This window comes from Heterodontus francisci, chromosome 7 (assembly GCF_036365525.1).
Source record: "Heterodontus francisci isolate sHetFra1 chromosome 7, sHetFra1.hap1, whole genome shotgun sequence".
In the NCBI taxonomy this organism is placed as follows: Eukaryota; Metazoa; Chordata; class Chondrichthyes; order Heterodontiformes; family Heterodontidae; genus Heterodontus; species Heterodontus francisci.
The window spans coordinates 80758274-80781078 of record NC_090377.1 but is presented as its reverse complement, the minus strand read 5'-3'; the positions used below and the strand labels follow the sequence as shown (position 1 = coordinate 80781078).

General features: G+C 42.4%; 1 protein-coding gene across 4 annotated transcripts in view; it reads left to right on the top strand.

The window, feature by feature from the left end:
• Positions 1-10226: 10226 nt before the first annotated feature.
• Positions 10227-22805, top strand: part of sestd1 (SEC14 and spectrin domains 1) — a 175005-nt gene continuing 162426 nt past the window's right edge. The window contains exons 1-2 of one of the 4 annotated variants that reach the window (XM_068035522.1): positions 10227-10444; positions 16592-16657. The gene's annotated coding sequence lies outside the window, so the exon portion shown is untranslated. Of the gene's footprint in view, positions 10445-10477; positions 10503-10535; positions 10769-11049; positions 11141-16591; positions 16658-22805 lie in introns of those variants that run through there. The other 3 variants (XM_068035525.1, XM_068035523.1, XM_068035524.1) reach the window with 3 other exon arrangements.

Here is a 22805-nt window from a genome sequence, read left to right as displayed (position 1 = left end):
TTAGTTTTAGCATAATCATGGAAAAGGACTAAGATAAAACAGGAGTAAAAGTTCTATATTGGGGGAAGGCAAATTTTACGAAACTGAGGGGTGACGTGGCGAAAGTGGACTGGATACAGCTACTTGAAGGAAAATCAATGGCAAACCAGTGGGAGGCATTCAAAAGCGAGACACTACAGGCACAGTGTAGACATGTCCCCACAAAGTAAACTGGTGGTACAACCATATCTAGAGCCCCCTGGTTATCTAGAAACTTACAGGGTAAGTTAAAACAGAAAAAGAAAGCTTATGATGATCACAAAAATCTTAATACTTTAGAAAGCATAGAGGAGTATAGAAAGTGCAGGGGTGAAGTAAAAAAGGAAATTAGAAAAGCAAAGAGAGGACTTGAAAATTATTGGCAGGTAAAATCAAGAAAAACCCGAAGATGTTTTATCAGTACATTAAGAGCAAGAGGATAACTAAGGAAACGGTAGGGCCTACCAGAGATGTACAAGGGAATTTATGCATGGATGCAGAAGATGTGGGCAGGGTTCTTAATGAATTTTTTGTCTCTGTCTTCACAAAGGAGAGGGTTGATGCAGACATTGTAGTTAAAGAGGAGGAGTGTGAAATATTAGATATGATAAGCACAATGAGAGAGGAAGTACTAGAGGGTCTTGCATCCTTGAAAGTGAATAAATCGCCAGGGCCGGATGGGTTGCATCCCAGGTTGTTAAAGGAAGCCAGGGAGGAAATAACGGATGTGCTGAAGATCATCTTCATATCCTCAGTAGATACAGATGAGGTGCCAGAGGATTGGAGGTCTGCAAACCATTGTTTAAAAAGGTTGCGAGGGATAGGCCAAATAATTATAGGCTGGTCAGTGTGACCTCGGTGGTGGGTAAATTGTTAGAATCAATTCTGAGGGACAGGATAAACTGCCACTTAGAAAGGCACGGATTAATCAGGGATCGTCAACATAGATTTGTTAGGGGAAGGTCATGTCTTACTAACTTAATTGAGTTTTTTGAGGAAGTAACAGTGAGGATTGATGTGGGTAGTGTAGTGGATGTGGTCTATATGGATTTTAGTAAGGCATTTGACAAGGGCCCGCATGGCAGACTGGTCAGTAAAATGAAAGCCCATGAGATACAGGGGAATGTGGCAGGTTGGATCCAGAATTGGCTCAGGTACAGGAAACAAAGGGTAGTAGTCGACGGATGTATTTGCCAATGGAAAACTGTTTCCAGTGGCATTCCACAGTGCTCAGTGCTGGGTCCCTTGCTGTTTGTGGTATATATTAATGTTTTGGACTTAAATGCGGGAGTCATGATTGGGAAGTTTGCTGATGACACAAAAATTGACCGTGTAGTTGACAGTGAAGAGGATAACTGTAGACTCCAGAATGATATCAGTGGTTTGGTTGAGTGGGTGGAGAACTGGCAAATGCAGAGAAGTGTGAGGTAATGCATTTTGGGAGGGCAAATAAAGCGCGGGAATACACAATAAACGGGAAGATATTGAGAGGGGTAGAAGAAGTGAGAGACCTTGGAGTGCATGTCCACAGGTCCCTGAAGGTGGCAGGACAGATAGATAGATAGAGTGGTGAAGGTAGTATATGGAATACTTTCCTTTATTGGCCGAGGTATAGAATACAAAAGCAGGGATGTAATGCTGGAACTTTCTAAAACGCTGGCTAGGCTACAGCTGGAGTATTGGGTACAGTTCTGGTCACCACATTACGGGAAGGACATAATTGCTCTGGAGATTTACAAGAATGTTGCCTGGGCTTGAAAGTACCATCTATGAGTAAAGATTGGTTCGGCTACGGTTGTTTTCCTTGGAACAGAGGAGGCTGAGGGGTGACTTAATTGAGGTATACAAAATTATGAGGGGCCTAGATAGAGTAGACAGGAAGGACCTGTTTCCCCTAATGGAGAGGTCAATTACCAGGGGGCACCGATTGGTAGAAGGATTAGAGGGGATATAAGGAAAAACTTTTTCACGCAGAGGATGGTGGGTGTCTGGAATTCACTGCCAGGAATGGCGGTTGAGGCAGAAACCCTCAATTCTTTTAAAAGGTACCTGGACATGCACCTGAAGTGCTGTAACCTGCAAGGCTATGGACCAGGTGCAGGAAGGTGGGATTAGATTGGGTGGCTAGTTTCTTTGGCCGGCATGGACATGATGGGCTGAATGGCCACCTTTTGAGCCATAATATTTCTATGATTCTATACCAATTGACTGAAATTGGACATAGATAGGCTAACAGAGTGGACGGATAAGTGGCAGATGGAACTTAATACTGAACTGTGAGGTGATGCATTTCGGCAGAAGGGATCGGGAGAGGTGATATATAGGTATGGCATAGTTCTAAAGTCTGTGCAGGGACAGAGGAACCTGGGGATTCATGTGCATAGATCTTTGAAGGTGCAGGACATATTGAGAGAGGAGTTAGCAAAGCATATGGGATCTTGGGCTTCATAAATAGAGGTATTGAGTACAAAACCTTGGAAGTTATGGTGAACCTTTATAAAGCTCTGGATAGGCCACAACTAGAGTATTGAATCCAGTTCTGGTCACCACACTTTAGGAAGGATGTGAGGGTCATTAGGAGGGTCGGGAGGAGATTTACCAGAATGGTTCCAGGGATAAGGGAATTTAGCTGCAAAGTTATGAAGCTGGGATTGTTTTCCTTGGAACAAAGAAGATTGAAGGGAGATTTGATAGAGGTGTACAAAACTATTACAGGTTTAGATAAGGTAGACAAAGAAAATCTGTTCCTGTTAGCTGCTGGTACAAGGACTAGGGCACACAGATATAATGTTTTTGGCAAGAGATACACGGGGGATGTGAGGATGAACTTTTTACGCAGCGAGTGGTAGTGACCTGGAACTCGCTGCCTACGAGGGGGAAGTGGAGAAGGTAAATGATTTCAAAAGGAAATTGGCTAGGCACTTGAGGGAAATAAACTTTCAGGGCTACGGGGATCGAGCAGGGTAATTGGACTGACTGGATTGCTCTACAGACAGCTGGCATGGACTTATGGATTGAATGGCTTCCTTCTGTGCTATAATGACTCTATAGCTAGGAAATGTTACTGGAAGACTGCTGTCACTTGTAGAGTTGTAGCTTGGCAAAACTCAGTACCTTTGGGAGACAAGAGTAGAAAGCTGTGAAAAAATCCTTTGTGATTGATATTAAACAGAAGTCTATGAAATATCAAAAATACTTTTGTCAAACATTTTCAAACAGTGCTTATGAACTGGACAAATTGAATAATCCTAAGTCTATATTTTGTTGTTCCAAAATAAAGTAAGTGCTGTGTTTAGAGACAGAGCATAATCATGCTCACTAAACATTTACATATTGACCAATGTTATACACAATAAAGTTAATCAATGTTAGTTAATCACTTGGGTTGGCAACACAGTTTAAAATCGATCTTTGATTGCTGTTCATATTTTGAAAGTTTATCAGGCAATATCTGTTATGTCTTGTGGTTCCCAGAGCTCTGAAATACTCACACTTTTTAACACAGATCCTGGAGCTTGCATCTCTTATATTTTACACATCACTACACGTGGTGAAATGATACAATGTGTGTTTGATGCACAGACTGTAATGCAGTAGTGGTTGATGTGGTATTATGGATATACATGTATACATATGGATGAACAATATAGATCCTAAATCATTCTGGGATAATATAACAATATAAAATCCTTCTTTCTTTTTAAAAAGATTGCAATGCCTTTTACTATCAGCATAATTTTTCCAAACATTAGTTTTTTTTCTCTGGCTACTAAAGAAAATTTACAATCAACTTTTACAATTAAACTTGTAATTCTGAACACTTTAAAACTCTTCTATGCTCATTTTCTTTCAAAACATTATTCATGATATCATTCGGGTGGTAAGATGTTGTGCCTCCATCTTGTGGATTTGATTGTTGCCATCCCTCTCTTTAATGAATTGGTGCACTGTACTAGCAGTGTTATACGTGTTGCTCCTGGTGTTATAGAAGTTGTGCTTGATGTTGATGATGCTGTGTCCCTTTTTGGTGATGTTGCTGATGACCTTTACTGCTTTGCCAGTTCTGGTGTATGTCAGATATGGACTCTGTTCCTTCTGATCTGCTTACTGGTTTCAGTCTCGATGATGTATGATCTTGGAGTCTCAACTTTATCAACAACTTTTGCTGGGTTCCTGATTTTCAGGTTTGGGTCCTGTACATGCACAATTTCTCTTCTCAACAACTCAGGCAATGATTTGGCATGTTTGTTGAAGTGCTGACTTCCTTCTCACCTGTGCATCAGTGATTTGTTGTCTTACTTCCCCATGGTTATTTGGAGGATGTATCTTGATTGGCACAGTTGTTTTGTATTTTCCTCTTGTTGGGGAGACTATAATTAGGGGACACCATTTAAGAATGAGGTCTTCCTTTTAAGACAAAGATGAGGAGAATTTTTTTTTCTCAGAGGGTCGTTAGTCTGTGGAATTCTATTTCCCAGAAAGCAGTAGAGGCTGGGGCATTGAATTTATTCAAGGCTGAGTTAGATAGATTTTTGATAGACAGGGGAGTCAAGGGTTGGGGGGGGGGTGGAGGCAGACATGAAAGTGGAGTTGAGACCACAAGCAGATCAGCCATCATCTTATCAAATGATGGAGCAGGCTTCAAGGGCTGAATGGCCTACTCTTGCTCATAAGTCCTATGTTCCTACGCCAGCCTTGAGAGGTGTAGCTCTGAGTGACAATAATGCAAGGTTTGTCCCTCGACATTTTATGAGGGTCTTCTGGACTGTGTTGGATATGTCTTTCTATAAAAACATGTCCCCTTGGGTAATGAGGTGATGAGGCTATGATGTTGAATCCATACCGTTCAGCAAACTCCTTAAAATCTCTGGAAGTGAATTGGGTTCCATTATCACATATCGCCCTTTCAGGAATCCCTTTTTCAACAAAGAGGACTCCTACTGTTGTGGTGATTGCTGTAGCTCTCAAAATTTTTATCTTTCTGATGAATGGGAGTAATAGCCTGATACAATAAGATACCATTCTTGGTTGTGTGTGAATATGTCGGCTCCCACAGTATGCCATGGTCTGGTTGGTACCTCACTAACCATCATCTCCTTTTTCGGCTGTGTATTTCTATACTTCTGGCATACACTGTGTGTAGATACCATTCTTTCAATGTCTTTGTAGATGCCTGTCCAGTACACAGCTTTTCTGGCTCCAAGCTAACACTTCTCCATTCCCATGTGGCCTTCATACTTCTTCTGGAGAAGTTTCTCTGCATCGTTTTGGGTACAATGATTCTGGATCTGGCCAGCAGAACACCATCTTCTGGTGAGATGTCATCTCTGATTGACCAATACTGCTGTCTTGCTATAATAAAAGCAAAATACTGCAGATGCTGGAAATCTGAAATAAAAACAAGAAATGCTGGAAATACTCAGCAGGTCTGGCAGCATCTGTGGAAAGAGAAGCAGAGTTAACGATTCAGGACAGAACTGATGAAGGGTCACTGACCTGAAACGTTAACTCTGCTTCTCTCTCCATAGATGCTGCCAGACCTGCTGAGTATTTCCAGCATTTCTTGTTTTTATTGCTGTATTGCTGGTTGTGTTTGTTGCATCTTATCGGGCCATCCCTAGATCACTTGCTGAGACAGCATCTGTAACTCTTGATTTTTACTGGTCTCATCTCTGTTTTGACTCAATTTTACCCATGTACTGATGTAAAGGCCTGCCACCCAACCCGACCCCGACGGGTCCCGATGGCATGTGTCGGGTTCAGGTCGGGTGGGGTCGGAATTCTGGGTCCGGAATTCGGGCTCGCATTGGGGTTTCCTTTGCACACCTCTATCGCAGTGATAGCTGTGATTTTTTTCAAGCCTCGGTTTGACTCCATCACGTGTGTACACCATTCTGAAGAACTGGCATTCTGTCTGCATTTAGTTTAATCCCAGCTTTCCTGGTTCTCTCCATGGCTTTACGAAGATGGTAGTTATGGTCTTTTCCATCAACATCATAGATCTGGATATCGCCAGCAAAGACTGCCCCTTTGCATCTCCTCTATGTCTCATCTTTTTTTTGCTGGAATACATTCTGGCTCACTTTAAGGCCAAAAAGTAGATGCAGGAATTTGTAGCGTCAAAAGGGTCTGCTGAATGTTGTCAACAGCAAAGATTCTTCATCAAGCTTCATGTTCCAGTAGCCATTTTTGGCATCAAGCTTGCTGAAAACTTTTGCCCCTGCCAGTGCTGGCGTAATAGGAACATAGGAATGTAGGAGCAGAAGTAGGCCATTCAGCCCATCGAGCCTGCCCCGCCATTCAACACGATCGTGGCTGATCATCCACTTCAATGCCTTTTTCCTACATTATCCTCATATCCCCTTGTGCCATTTGTACTTAGAAATCTGTCAATCTCTGCTTTAAACATACTCAATGACTGAGCTTCCACAGCCCCCTGGGGTAGAGAATTCCAAAGATTCACACTCTCGGAGTAAAGAAATTTCGCCTCATCTCTGTCCTAAGTGGCTTCCCCCTTATTTTGAAATTGTGTCCCCTGGTTCCACTCTCCCCAACCAGAGGAAACATCTTACCTGCATCTACGCTGTCTATCCCTTTAACTATTTTGTCGATTTCAATGAGATCACCTCTTATTCTTCGAAACTCTAGAGAATACAGGCCCAGTTTCCCCAATCTCTCTTCATAGGACAGTCCCGCCATCCCGGGAACAAGCCTAGTGAACCTTCAATCTCTTCCAGTGTTGAAGGAGGGTAGTGATTTCTCTTTATTGCTTAAGATCTTTGGGATCCATGCACATTTGTAGCTGTCCATTTGACTTCTCTCTCACAACAATGGAACTTACCCAATCTGTGGGCTCTAAGACTCTGGCAATCACTTTATTTCCTTCCATTTCTTTCAGTTCTCTTTCAAGTTTTCCTTTCAGCTTAACCTGGAACTTAACATGGAGGATGAATCATTGGTTTCTTCTCTGGGTCAATGGCGATGTGATACTCAAAATCTTCAAAGCATCCAACTGTCTCATCAAAACTATCTGGATACATTTGGACCAGATCTTCCTTGCTTTTGATTGGAGGGTGTTTTTTAACAGGTGTGCTACCTTTAACCTTCAGTGATGCATCCTTCATCTCATGATTGACTGAGATCAGCTGCAGCTGTTCGCAACTCCTCCATCTCAGGATAGCAGGACCATTGTTTTCTGTGGCCCAGAACATACAGTCAATGTCTTTTCCTTTGTGTGTCCCTCTGATTTGGATCATTCTCAGCTGTCGAATCGCAGTTCCATCGTATGTCATCACCATGATGTTGCTCAGTTTCAGAGCATCTTTCTTTGGGTAACCATTCTCTTTCAAATTTTCAGGAAAATCTTCTGGCATAGTCTGAGCAGGATTATGTTTCTCTGCTCCAGCATCAAACTTCAGCTTCAGGTTTATGGTTATGGGCTTACTTCTCACCTTCTGTATGGTTGTGTGAATTTATTTTCTCTGGGAACTGTCACATCCAGACATTTCATGAAGGTCTATGATTATAGTTGCTCACTTGGAAACTTAGCTACAAAGACTCATGGACTGTCTCTCCCATGCCTGTAACTTGTTCTCCTTAACTATAAGTATCAAGAAAAGAGTGGTCATCGGACAAGGTGTTGCATCTCTGCCCCTGATCACACTAAATAACACTCCACTGAAGTAGTTAGCAAATTCTGCTACCTTGGGTCCACAGTGACAATCTGTTCCTTGATGCAAAGTTCAATACACGCATAGGGAAAGCAGCTACCACCGAAACGCACATGGGATAACACCAAGCTGACCCTTAGGACCAAGCTGATGGTTTATTAGGTCTGTGTTCTCAGCACCTTGCTGTATGGCTGTGAAACATGGGCAACTTACAGCTACCAGGAAAAGAAGCACAATAATTTCTATCTTCGTTGTCTGCAGCACATTTTGGGTATATCCTGGCAAGACAAAATCACAAATGTGACAGTCCTTTTAAAGGCAGAGCTCGCAAGTGTGTTGGCACTAATCAGAGGTGGCTTCGGTGGATCGCATACCTAAGGACCTTCTGTATGGTCAGGTATCTGGGGCTAGACAACCAGTAGGGTGCCCAAAGCTTGGCTTCAAGGATGCTTGCAAGCGTGACATCAAGGCCCTAAAATGTCAACTATCACACCTGGGAGTCACCAGCTGGCAAAAGAGGGAAATGGGGACATATCCTGTGGACTTGTCCAAGAGAAGATACCCCACCTAAATAGATTGTTTGCTACGTGTCTATCACCTTTGTAGATGGAAGGATCTCAACTAACCATGGTTCCTATGAATATTGTGTCCTCAAATGCCCTGTCATCTTCCAGGGTATGGATGTCTTGGTTATTTCTCATTTGTCCTGTTGCTCTGCCCCTAGTAATTCCTTTACCATTTACTTTCTATGTCCTGCACACCTTCTCCCAGTGATTGGGTTTTCCACAAGCTCTGCAGTTTGATCCGTATGTGGGACATTTCTTTCTGTCAGTGAACTCATGTAGTTGTCCACATCTCTTGCACATCTTTGCCTCTGGTGTGCATTCCTTTGTTGCTGTTCCACTGCATCAACCCTGTTTCCTTTCCCTTGACTTAAGTGAAGGCTCGCCATTTGGGTAATCAGCGTCTTCATTTGTTTACTTGTGGCTTCATGTGCTCTGGCAGTGTCTACAACCTGCGATATTGTAAGCTTGTCCTTTCCAACTAGAGCTTTTTGTACATCAGGGTGTGCAGTGTCCCAAATGAGCTGCTCTTCCAGCCTTCCTTCCATGTCCTCGAATTTACACTTGCTGGCTATGTTTCTCAATCTCATTAAGAAATTGTCAACAGGCTCACCTGATTCCTGTCTCAGGCTCTGAAATTCATAGCAGTGGATCCCATTGTTAGACTTTTGCAGCAGTGGGATCTGATGGCTTGACTTTGGCTGAGGATGTGTGCTGAATTTCCCAAACGTCTTGCCTGGGTTTTTGCTGTTGTCCTCGCTCATTTCCCCGCTTTGAAAAGGCCTGATACTTTCTCACCTGTCCACAAAAGAATGTAGCTAACCTTTTCCTCTTAGTTCAGAAAACTATTGCCAATTCATACTTTTGCTTAAACTTTTCGAGTGCCTCTATGACTTTGTTGGTCTCCCAATTCATCATGGGCTGGAATTGCACGTTTATTGCTGCGGCAGCAGCCATCTTGTTTTTTTTCTACAATCAAATTCAGTATTTAGATCGCTCACAGGACTTGAGTTCTACTCACAAACACGTTGCGCTGCCATATTATATCTTGTGTTTTCCAAAACTCTGAAATAATCAATTTTAAACACAGATCCTGGTGCTTCGTGATGCCAACACAACCAAAGCAGAAGCTTGCATCTCTTATGTTTTACACATACAGTCAGCGGCGCTTGAGATGGCTTGGCCATGTGAGCCGCATGGAAGATGGCAGGATCCCCAAGGACACATTGTACAGCGAGCTCGCCACTGGTATCAGACCTACCGGCCGTCCATGTCTCTGCTTTAAAGACGTCTGCAAACGCGACATGAGGTCCTGTGACATTGATCACAAGTTTTGGGAGTCAGTTGCCAGCTTTCGCCAGAGCTGGCGGGCAGCCATAAAGGCAGGGCTAAAGTGTGGCGAGTTGAAGAGACTTAGCAGTTGGCAGGAAAAAAGACAGAAGTGCAAGGGGAGAGCCAACTGTGTAACAGCCCCGACAACCAATTTTTTCTGCAGCACCAGTGGAAGAGTCTGTCACTCTAGTATTGGCCTTTATAGCCACTCCAGGCGCTTACCCATTATCTCTCAAGACAAGGAGGCCAAAGAAGAAAACATATGGTAGAATGATACAATGTGTGTGACAGTCGTGCAGTAGTGGTTGATGTGATATTATGGATATACATGTATACATACGCATAGATCCTAAATGATTTTGGGATAATATAATATCCTTGAAAACTGAATATCTGGATGTAGCAACCTTGTTGAAAAGAGGAGGAAAGAATTTTGATTTAAAAAGTTTGATCAAGGAAGGATAATTAATTCTATTCACTACTTTTTCTCAACTTTATATTTATTTCCCCTATGTTGTGAGATGTTTAAGGTGAATTTCCATTGATCTCAATTATACGGTACTGCATTGAAAAAGGGGGTGGTGGAAACTTCTGCTTTGTTCTGGCTATTTGTTATGCGTGAAACATTAATTTTGTCAGACGTTAATATGTTATAGACGCTGCTGGGAGCTGCAAGGAGCTTTAATTGAGATTACTTGCAGTGAGAGTGCTCCTGCCCTGTGTGCATTGGTTCAGCGAGCCGCTCGTGTTGAGAAGGGTCTCTTGCATTTCCAAAAAGAAAATCTGCAGCAGAGACAACGGGAGGTCGGAGTGGAAGAGCCGGATTTGCGAGTGGGAGCTGCCGGCAGCCCGTGTCCTGAGGTGAACGGCTGCAGCAAGTTTAGGCAGTGGCCTCGCGCTGATTCACCTGTGCGCGCGGGTAGGATTGTGCGGGAGGGGGAGCGGGGAAGGGAGGAGGAGAAGGAGGCCGAGGGAGGGAATCGGGGAGAGGGCAGATCGAGTCTCCCCGGCCAACAAAGGCGAGCGTCTGCCCCGGGTAGCCGGCGCCCTCCTCTCGGCCGCCCAAACCCCTGCCAGCTGCGGTCGTGCGGGTGAATCGGAGCTGGAGATTTTGTGTTTTTGTTTAAAAGAAATCGCGATTGCGGCGGTTGTTAAGCTGAAGGCTTGAGAGGATTGAGGGGAAAGGTAGGCCTGGGGTGGGTTGGACGGAGCTTTGTTCAGTGGCAGCGCCCACTGCCAGGTCGTGGTTCTTTCGCAATCACTGCCGTTGTCGCTGACTATTTTTAAATTAACGGTTTAGTTTATCTTTCCCTTTGTAATCTTCGATTTCCATTCTGAAAGCGCTGCCCTGATGCTGAAAGTCAGTCCGCACAATGTGCGTTATCTTGTTTGCACTCCAGCCATTTTCAAAAAGACAGGATGAGTACTTCCTGTGGGTTGGGAGAGAATCACAAAAAAATAACTGCTATCTGCTATTCTTGAGGTACCAAATTGCTGCCCTCTGCTTAAAGGTAAATGCAACGCTAGGAAGTGGGTCATTTTCACAACACTGGGCTGGTAAGGTTTGAACGATTTTTCGTCAGTTGTGTGTCTTGATATGTGTAAACCTATCACTATGCTCGAAAAGCCAAACCTATCTATGGAGAAATCTGCCTAAATATAGTCTGTTTACTTGATGTGGAAGGTGTGTGCTGTGGCTCTGTAGCAATGCACTCCACTTTCTTGACCCGAGGCAAGGCACAGCGGGAGGTGCTATGGGTGACTTCCACTTTTCACTTCTCAACTGACTGCAGATAGTGTTTTAGACCTTGAGTGTGTTAGGGATCTCGTAGGATTAAAAAAAGGATAAATATTTATTTTACACAAAAACCAAAAAATGTTCAAGACCTCACCCACTAATCCATTCACACAAGAAAAGATAGAATAGAGTGGTAGCATGCAGTTCGAGTCAAATTGTGGTAAAAGAGTTTGCTGTTTTAAGAAAACCTTTAGAAGCTTTTTGGGAGGAAATCTTTCACTGGTGCAGGCCTGAAAGTTCTCTGTCTTGAAAAAGATGAAGTATGAGCCACAAAAAGTGCATATGTAGGTACAGCAAGTGACAAAGAAGGCTAACGGAATGGTATCCTTTATATACAAGAGGAATTGAAAATAAAAGTAAGGATATTATGCTTCAGTTATACAGGGCATTGGTGAGATCACATCTCATACTGTGTGCAGTTTTGGCCTCCTTATTTAAGGAAGGATGCAAATTCTTTGGAGGTGGTTCAGAGGAGGTTTACTAGATTGATACCTGGTATGAGCGGGTTGTCTTATGAGGAAAGATTGGACAGACTGGGCTTGTTTTCACTGGAGTTTAGAAGAGTGAGGGGAGACTTGATTGAAGTATATAAGATCCTGAACAGTCTTGACAAGGTGGGTGTGGAAAGGATGTTTCATCTTGTGGGTGAGTCCAGAATTAGGGGCCACTGTTTTAAAATTAGGGGTCGCCCTTTTAGGACTGAGATGAGGAGAGATTTTTTTCTCTGAAAGTTGTGCGACTTTGGAATTCTCTGCCTCAGAAAGTGCTGGGGGCAGGGTCATTGACTATTTTTAAGGCAGAGGTAGATAGATTCTTGTTAGGCAAGGGAATCAAAGGTTATCGGGGGTAGATGGGAGTGTGGAATTCGAGACACAATCAGATCAGCCATGATCTTGAATGGTGGAGCAGGCTCGAGGAGCTGAATGGCCTACTTCTGCTCCTAATTCATATGTTGTAGGCTCCTTGTAGTTAATACTTAATCTGAAGTCAATGGTGGAAATCCTGGTTCACTTTCGCAGGTGGGGGAGTTCCAAAGTAACCTTGCAATTTCTCTGCTGCAGTTGTAAACAGGTATTGTCAGCAGGGCTCCTGCTTATCTGGGACTGTCTCATAGCTGTTCTGGCCAGAAAAGACTTCTGGCTGTTCTCTCATTCTCTCTCCAGAGGGATACCTTTTAAGGTAGCAACTTGTCATGTTGGGGTGTTGGTCAGGTGACTAAGTGCTCTGGAGTGATTCACACAGTGTTCCAGGATATGGGAGCCATTGTTCCATGATGGTGTCTGAATGTGGTCCATTCTGATGAATAGGTGCTACTTCACACCTGTTATTTTAGACTTGGCTGTGGAGTCAGTCTATCTGCAAAGGTCTTTGTTAGCTCCATTCCTAAAGATAGGAGTTGTTTGATGGAATGGGCATTTCAATATTTTTTTCGCCTGAGCTAATTCAGGTGTGAATATAAGTTTTGTCCTCAACAGACAGATATGTTTATCGACAGTACAGGAGGGGACAGCTGACCGTTACTCCATTTTGTCTGTGGCAAATGTGTCAATTTTCTTATGGTTCAATTCAACAGTTGACTTTTATTTCATAATTCTTCCAGTTCATTTCATATTTCATCACTGTTCCCTTCGTTAGCGTGACAACAGATTGTCAAAATCAAAGGCTTAATGGTCCTCAAGTGCCCAAAATATAGTCATGGGGTTCAACCCACTAGAAACAGACCAATTACCAACACAGCACTATGTTATTCAGTGCTTATTCAGCCATGTTGGAGCATTATCTTGCAGGGTTACTGGGAAGTGAGTGAGTCGAATCCTGCTCTTTCCCCCACTCTCAGTTTGTTCCTTCTATGTTCCAGTCAATGATCCAAGTTATTTTGTCATTTGCAGATGGTGGCAGATGTGACTCAATGGTAGCACTCTTGCCTCTGAGTCAGAAAGATTTGGATTCAGGCCTCACTTAAGAGACTTGAGCACATAATCTAGGATGACAGTTCTGTGCAGTATGGAGGGAGTGCTGTGCTGTCGGATGAGATGTTTAAACCAAGGTCCTGTCTGCTATCTCTGGTGGCCCTCAACGAACACTTAAGACACATGATCTGGTCACTTCTTTCATTGCTGTTTGAGGGAGTTTTCTGTTTGCAAATTGGATGCTGCATTTCCTAAGTAGAGCAGTGACTATACTTTAAAACATATTTAATAGCTGTAAAGTGCTTTGGGACGTCCTGAGGTTGTTAAAGGTACTATATAAATGCAAGTCCGTTTTCCTTTTCTCTCTCTCTCTCCTGCAAAGTCACAGACCTGAAACGTTAACTCTGCTTTTCTCTCCATAGATGCTGCCTGACCTGTTGAGTATTTCCAGCACTTTCTGTTTTTATTGCAATTATATAGAGCCTTGGTGAGACTGCACCTGGGGTATTGTGTGCAGTTTTGGTCTCCTTACCTAAGGAATGATGTACTTGCCATAGAGGGAGTGCAACGAAGGTTCACTAAACCAATTCCTGGGATGGAGGGATTGTCGTATGAGGAAAAATTAAATAGACTAGGCCTTTATTCTCTGGAGTTTAGAAGAATGAGAGATGATCTCATTCAAACATACATAATTCTTACAGGGCTCGATAGGGTTGAGGCTGGAAGGATGTTTCCCTGGGCTGAGGAGTCCAGAACCAGGGGACACAGTCTCAGAATGAGGGGCAGGCCATTTAGGATTGAGATGAAGAGGAATATGTTCACTCTTAGGGTGGTGAATCTTTGGAATTCTCTGCCTCAGAGGGCTGTGGAGGCTAAGTCATTGAATGTATTCAAGACTGAGATCGATAGTTTTCTACTTATTAAAGACATCAAAGGTGATAGTGCAGGAAAATGGTGTTGAAGTGGAAGATCAGTCATGATCTCATTGAATGGCAGAGTGAGCTCAAAGGGCTGAATGGCCTGCTCCTGCTCCTGTTTCTTGGGTTCTTGTATTTTCTTTTGAACTCAGCAGCAACAAACATGTTGTAATAAAGTCAGGTTATTAATTTGAGTGCTTGCAGAGGCATAGTAGAAAAGAAGCAAAACTGATTTGGTTAAAGTTAAATTTGACAAAGGTTCTAAACAATCTAACTATCCTTAACATATATTTGATATGAAACACCTTTTTGTTTGTAGTGATATAAATAATAGCATTGTTCCAACAAAAGCAGCTATTGACACCAGGATAAAAAGTCTGAGATACTAAATTAATCATCTTAACCTGCTACAAACTCCATCATTCTTCTCATTCTGAATGCAAGCCTTTCTTTAAAGGTGCCTTTATAATGAATTTTAGTCTTGGGTTTCAGGTGTTTTTAAATTAGTGTTCTATAGATTGAATTCTGTGATTTCATTACTGTTTGCTCGATAAACCATAAATCAGTGATTCTGCTCATGGGATTAACCCTAGTATGAGTTTTCTAACTATACATTATTGCCCCATGTTACTGACCCAAAGAAGAAAAGTTGGCATGTCCCAAGTAATTAGCACCTATAATGAGATATTACCAAGATTGTTTATTTTTGCAGTGCTGTAAAAGTTCTGGTAGTGTTGAACACTTGATAATTTCTTTAGTTAACTTCTTTAACTCTGTATTGATATATGAAATAGATTTAGTAAATATACTTAGTACACTGACCACCTCCAGGCGCGTATCCATTGTCTCTCGAGATAAGGAGGCCCAAAAGAAAAAGAAAGAAAGACTTAGTACAGATCTCTTTTTTTCTAAAGGGGATAATATGTGGAACTACTGCGTTTAAGAGATCAGCAAACAGAAGAAAGCTAATGTATAAAATCTAAGTTCTCATCTGTTATTGTGCAAGACCAAAATATTAGCTGCTCACCTTTGAAAATGGTTTGAATTTGTTTCAGTTAATATGCTAGGTCAGTTGAGAATTTCTCTTGTGACATTCCTTATTCCCAGACCATTGATTACAGCCTGCCATTATCAGCAAATACAGTAGTGACCATGGCAATGATCCTCCAATGCAGAGCAAGACTACACAAATATCGAGACAGGGATGGCAGACATGTTTATGTGAACAAAAATTAAAGCAAAATGCTGTCTTAGCTGAATTTAGATTTGCACCAATTGATAGAAAATCAAAAGCTGTTGGTCGCCATCTTTGATTGTATTGGAATTTTCTTAAGCATTGATTTTACTGTTTGGAATTTCTTTCTTTAAATGAATAGTTCTTCAGCTGGTGCAACATAGACTAAATGGTACAGTTCTAAATGGTGCATTAAAAAAAAAAATTGTATGTGGAAAAACTAATAATTAAACTAAGGGCACACTTGAAATACCTTTTCTGAAACTTATGCCACTGTCATGTAAGTGGTTGTAATCGTAGCATATTAGATGATTGCATAATAAAATATATAACCCATAAAGCTACTTAATGTATCAACAGAATATCCTTCCATAGAGTTTATACAATTATTGTGGACTGTACCTTGTAATCACAAATTAATAGATATATATTTAAAACCTTTATATAGTTCCAACATCACAGGAATCATCTGGTCTCTTAGTGTATCTGAAAGTCAATGCTGTAATCAATTTTTTAATCTGCTAATTATCTAACTCTGTTTAAAAGAAAAAGGAGAAATTGACATTTAGAAGTACATATCTACACAAGGGAGGAATAGAGGGGGGATTGATTTCGTTTTAGTAGCTGACCTTGTTTTGAAGGTTGTTAATCTATTTTGTTGAACAGTTGAAATATTAGGTATTTAACCAAATTGCATTATCAGTATTTCTTTATTTTTAAAAACATTCTCTAAGCTTTTAACTTCAAACCCTACAGCTGATCCATCACTGTAAATTCCATAAGAAGTCTGCTTCTGTTATTACCTTTCTTTTCCCTTTTTCCCCTCACTGGAACTGTTATTCCATACCTATGTGGGCTTGACTTCTCCAATGCTCTCCTCAGTGGTATCCTGTGCTCTACCATACATAACTTCCAACTCATCAAAAATTTTACTGCTCCTATCCTGCCTTATAACACATCCCAATCACCTATTACCCTTCTGATTGTTAACCTTCTCTGACTTCTCATTCCCCAGTGCATTGATTTCAGAATCCTCACGTTTGTTTGAAAATTTGTTTATAACCTTGCCCACCTCCCAATTTGCATTCTCTCCCTGTTCCCAATTTTGTCATTGGTGACTTAGCTTTATTATTATGTTTTCTCTTTTAGGGCATGGAGTTGTGATAAATTTTGAGAGACCAATGGATCATGTATTTGCTCACAGAAGTCCTTCAAGTAAGTAGTAATAGTTCTTTCAAAGATCCAAAATGCAAGAATATTATGCATAAAATATTCCATGAAAAGGGGTCAACAATTGGTTAGATAACACTTTTTATATTTTTGAATTTCCTGTCTTTGTTTTGTTTTCGTTTTGTACGTGCTGAAAGGAATTGTCCTGCATAAGCTTAAATTAAGTGTGCACTTTTTCCTATCTTTAAAACCTGTGGCTGTATTAACGAAGCAAATAAGTAAGCCTTGCCAGTAGCACACCTCAAATGACATAGTGTCCCATGTGGCCGTCATTTCAAGAAGATGGAAGCAATACCATTCACGACAGAATCATGGCATAGAAGGAGGTCATTTGGCCAATCGAGTCCATGCTGGCTCTCTGTAGGGCAGTTCAGTCAGTCCCGTTTGCTTGATGGATCCCTGTAGCCCTGCAAGTTTGTTTCCCTCAAGTGCCTATCCATTTCCTTTTGAAATCAGTTATCGTCTCCGCTTCTATCACCCTCGTAGGCAACGAGTTGCCGGTTATTACCACTTGCTGTGTAAAATAGCTCTTTCTCACATCTCCTCTGTGTGTCTTGCCCAAAAGCTTAAATCTGTGTCCCCTAGTCCTTGTACCATCAAGTAATGAGAACGGCTTTTCTTCGTCTACCTTATCCACACCTGTCATAATCTTGCACACCTCAATCAAATCTCCCCTCAATCTCCATTGCTCCAAGACGAACAACCCAGCTTCACCACAACCTCGCAGCTCAAATCCATCATCCCTGGAACCATTCTGGTATCACTCCTCTGTACCCTCTCACGGACTCTCTCATCCTTCCTAAAATGTGGTGACCAGAACTGGACTCAATACTCAAGTTTGGCCTGTTATGACCGAGGTGGGAGGAGTGCACTGTCTTTTCTAGTTCCACAGGTCACAACATATATTTAAATGATTACCCAGTTCCCAATACAGCCAATCATATGCTCTACTTTTTATCCCAGAATAAAATACGTCAACTAGGTTTCTTTAATGAGCAACAAAATTATCAGTTTATTATGAAACAAGACTTAACCAGTAACGATGCAAAGCATTAACACACAAATTGAAATACGAAAGTTTCCTTTTAAAATTCCCCAATTACACACACACATTGGAAAAAATACAGAAATTCTCTCTGCAGAGGTCTGTTCCAAAAAAAGGATGAAAAAGAGTAGCCAAATACTTGCTCATTCTTGATGGAAAAAAGAAAAGATATGGAAGGATGTCAGTTGTCCCTTTTTTGGTCTGGCATCCGGGTATACGGAGAAGGGTCACTGGGATTGTTTCAGAAGCAGTCTTTCTGGAGATGTTGACAATTATTCTAGTAGGCTTTCAGGAGAAATGTGGCATCAGGGTTTTCCACCAGCACACACTTGAATTGCAGGATTTTTTCAACTTCTCAGGAGCTATGCAGCACCAGGGATATAGCTCTCCCACACTGAATCTTTGCAGGATTTCTTCAAAGAGGTAGTTAAAGAGGTGAGCTGGGTGGTTTCTTTTTCCTTGGCAGGAAAAACACCAACTGTCTTCAAACAGTTCACACACAACTAAACTGAAAACAATATCCAAACAGAGAGTCGACCTCCTGACCTCCATAAACCTTGACATTGTGGCTTATCTGTAAACATCTTTCCCCAGTTCACCAATGGTTCTGTTTATTACTGAGCCAAAAGCACATGACTTCCGTCACAGGTGTTTTGTCAAACAGCATCTCAAGTGTCCTTTTGATGAACTTGGTTTAAAAAAAAAACACATCCATGCAATCTTTTCCATTTTAACACAAGTCCTCAAAAAATAAAATATTAAAAATAAAGGAAGCTGTATCGTAACAGACCGAACCAGCGCTTTATTAAAGTTCAATGTAACTTCCCTGTTTTTGTACTCAATACCTTTTTATTCATGAAGCCCAAGATCTCATCTGCTTTGCTAACCACTCTCTCAGTATGTCCTGCCACCTTCAAAGATCTGTGCACATGAACACCAAGGTCCCTCTGTCTCTGTACACCTTTTAGAACTATACTATTTAGTCTACATTGCCTCGCCCTATCTCTTCTGCCAAAATGCATTATCTCACATTTCTCTGTATTAAATTCCATCTGCCACTTGTCTGTCCATTCTTCTAGCCTATGTCCTGTTGCAGTCGATTGGTGTCATCTTCACTGTCTGCCACATGTCCAATTTTGGTATCATTGGCAATTTTACTCTATGTTCCAATATCCAAGTCATTTATATAGATCAAAAAAGCAGTATTAGCACTGAACAAAGAACAGTACAGCACAGGAACAGGCCATTTGGCCCTCCAAGCCTGCGCCGATCTTGATGCCTGCCTAAACTAAAACCTTCTGCACTTCCGGGGACCATATCCCTCTATTCCCATCCTATTCATGTATTTGTCAAGATGCCTCTTAAACGTCGCTATCGTACCTGCTTCCACCACCTCCCCCGGCAGCAAGTTCCAGGCCCTCACCACCCTCTGTGTAAAGAACTTGCCTCGCACATCCCCTCTAAACTTTGCCCCTCTCACCTTAAACCTATGTCCCCTAGTAACTGACTCTTCCACCCTGGGAAAAAGCTTCTGACTATCCACTCTGTCCATGCCGCTCATAACTTTGTAAACCTCTTATCATGTCGCCCCTCCACCTCCGTCGTTCCAGTGAAAACAATCCGAGTTTATCCAACCTCTCCTCATAGCTAATGCCCTCCAGACCAGGCAACATCCTGGTAAACCTCTTCTGTGCCCTCTCCAAAGCCTCCACGTCCTTCTGGTAGTGTGGCGACCAGAATTGCACGCAATATTCTAAGTGTGGCCTAACTAAAGTTCTGTACAGCTGCAGCATGACTTGCCAATTTTTATACTCTGTGCCCCGACCGATGAAGGCAAGCATGCCGTATGCCTTCTTTGACTACCTTATCCACCTGCGTTGCCACTTTCAGTGACCTGTGGACCTGTATGCCCAGATCTCTGCCTGTCAATTCTCCTAAGGGTTCTGCCATTTACTGTATACTTTCCACCTGCATTGGACCTTCCAAAATGCATTACCCCACATTTGTCCGGATTAAACTCCATCTGCCATTTCTCTGCCCAAGTCTCCAACCGATCTATATCCTGCTGTATCCTCTGACAATCCTCATCACTATCCGCAACTCTACCAACCTTTGTGTCGTCCGCAAACTTACTAATCAGACCAGCTACGTTTTTCTCCAAATCATTTATATATACTACAAACAGCAAAGGTCCCAGCATTGATCTCTCCGGAACACCACTAGTCACATCCCTCCATTCAGAAAAGCACCCTTCCACTGCTACCCTCTGTCTTCTATGACCGAGCCAGTTCTGTATCCATCTTGCCAGCTCACCTCTGATCTCGTGGGACCTTTTGTACCAGTCTGCCATGACGGACCTTGTCAAAGACTTTACTGAAGTCCATATCGATAACATCCACTGCCCTTCCTTCATCAATCATCTTTGTCACTTCCTCAAAAAACTCAATCAAATTAGTGAGACACGACCTCCCCTTCACAAAACCATGCTGCCTCTCACTAATAAGTTCATTTGTTTCCAGATGGGAGTAAATCTTGTCCCGAAGAATCCTCTCCAATAATTTCCCTACCACTGACGTAAGGCTCACCGGCCTATAATTTCCTGGATTATCCTTGCTACCCTTCTTAAACAAAGGAACAACATTGGCTATTCTCCAGTCCTCTGGGACTTCACCTGTAGCCAATGAGGATGCAAAAATTTCTGTCAAGGCCCCAGCAATTTCCTCCCTTGCTTCCCTCAGTATTCTGGGGTAGATTCCATCAGGCCCTGGGACTTATCTACCTTAATGCTTTGCAAGACACCCAACACCACCTCCTTTTTGATAATGAGATGACTGAGACTATCTGCACTTCTCTTTGGTGAATACTGATGCAAAGTACTCATTTAGTACCTCGCCCATTTCCTCTGGCTCCACACATAGATTCCCTTCTCTGTCCTTGAGTGGGCCAACCCTTTCTCTAGTTACCCTCTTGCTCTTTATATACGTATAAAAAGCCTTGGGATTTTTCTTAATCCTGTTTGCCAATGACTTTTCATGACCCCTTTTAGCCCTCCTGACTCCTTGCTTAAGTTCCTTGAGCCTTGAGAAACATCAATCTTTACCATCCTCCAGTCTGAAAATCAATCATTTACCATGACTTATTGTTTTCTATCCTTAAGCCAATTTTTATCCAGGCTGATGCTGACCCTATTCCATGAGTCTCAATTTTGTTAGCCAGCTTTTTATGTAGTACTTTGTCAAATGCTTTCTTAATATCTATATAGACAATATCCATTATTTTCCCTTCATTAACCTTCTCTGTTACTTAATCATGTGTTAGTTCGCTTGACTTTGAGCTGGTCTTTACTCAGGGAACAGTGAGACCAAGTGGTCCATCACCACTCATGAGATTCGATGTCTCCTTTCGTTCTTAATAGGTTTCCTGGGAATCATCCACATAATACTTTGAGCAACAAACTAAATGTGGTACTATTTCTCTGCACAGCTCAAGAGGGGGTCTTGAAGATATTGATAGGAAGATACAAGGGAGTTTGTCCCAATTGCATATGCAGTTCTGTTGTGGAGAAAATAACTGGTCTCGAGTCCACGGGATTAAAGTAAATAAAGGTTTATTCAAACACCGGCGTAAGGGAGAAGTGTCTGGTGAAACATCCAGAGGTTTCTCAATGAAACTGAGTCTGTAGTGCAAATTTCTAGAATACAATAACTATTACTCATTTGTCCACACTACCACTCCCCGCCCCCTCGACACATTCCAAAGCTGCAACTTGATCAGTAAACTGAAGTGTATCGTCTCACTAATCATCCCCTCCTGTTGTCTGCTCCCCATTCTTGAGGCTTGGTGTTGCAAAGTCTATAATATCCTGTGCCTCCTGCAATCGCAGTCTTATCTCAAGGACACCATGTTTACACAGATGTAAAGGCAATTAGACTTCTGAATTGTACAGCTTTTCATAACCATTACCACGCATTCCATCATGCCTTGGTTCCCCACAACTGCAGTGCTTCCATCTTCCTTCTAAGACTGTTAATGTTTCCTAATGCTAAATAATATACTAATATTGTCCTACTGGTCCCCCTTTAGTCCCTCCTTTTGGACCCCTGGTCAGGCACACTACCTGACCCAGGTGGGACATTCCGACATCCTCCACTAACCAATTGCTCCAGGGATCCTACTGGAGTTCAATGGGCTTCGGATATCCTAGTCTTCCGTTCTTTTATGGCTTCGCCAAAGTCCTATTGACCTAGGCTGAGCTTGGAACCTCTATCCCATTATATAGTGTAATCTTCATATATGTATTCACATGTTTCATATTCCCTGGGAGAGGGGCTCTGACCGCAAAGGATACTGGGGTGTACCTTTTGTTGGCCAGCATTACCATCTGCACCGCTTGGGATATCGTCCGCCTTTGGTAGCAACAAATACAGATACTGACTACTAGGACCACAATAGACGCAATGGCTGCAGCGATCCTTCCCACTTCCCACCCGTTATACTGCAGTCTTGCCACCTTGGCTCTATTGCTGTCTGAGTCCTCCAATCTCCTAGCCACTCATTTGGCTAGGTTCCCCTGTACCCTGCCCCTCGTGATTGCTTGACAGCTTTGCTCCATAAAGGGCTAGGGCCCTTTGCAACCGCCTCCCGGCTATTCATCCCGGGACGTCGTCAATGTCCAACGATCCATCCCACCAGAGGCTGAATACATACCCTGTGAAGGCCCTGCCCGCACGGTGAAAATCCCCCTCTGTAAAGGAGTTTGTGACCTGTAAGCAGGAAGTGTGGTTATTTTCACCCTCTAATCCTCCATATAAGAACCTTGTCCTGTCCATCAAAGCACCACTGTGTAGGAGAAGTTTGCACTGCCTTAAAGGCTTTTTCAAGAGGGCTGACCGACACCACAATGGCAGAATCATTACTGATGGGTCTCAGAGTATTACGAGCAGATGATGTAACTCTGCAACTCAGTACGACATTCTCATGTTGTCATCAAAAGGATGCCATTTAAACCTGGAGTTATATACTCCCGGGATCCTACTTGATACACCAACTCATCCCTCACCACTTCCAGAGATATGAATTTGTATCCCC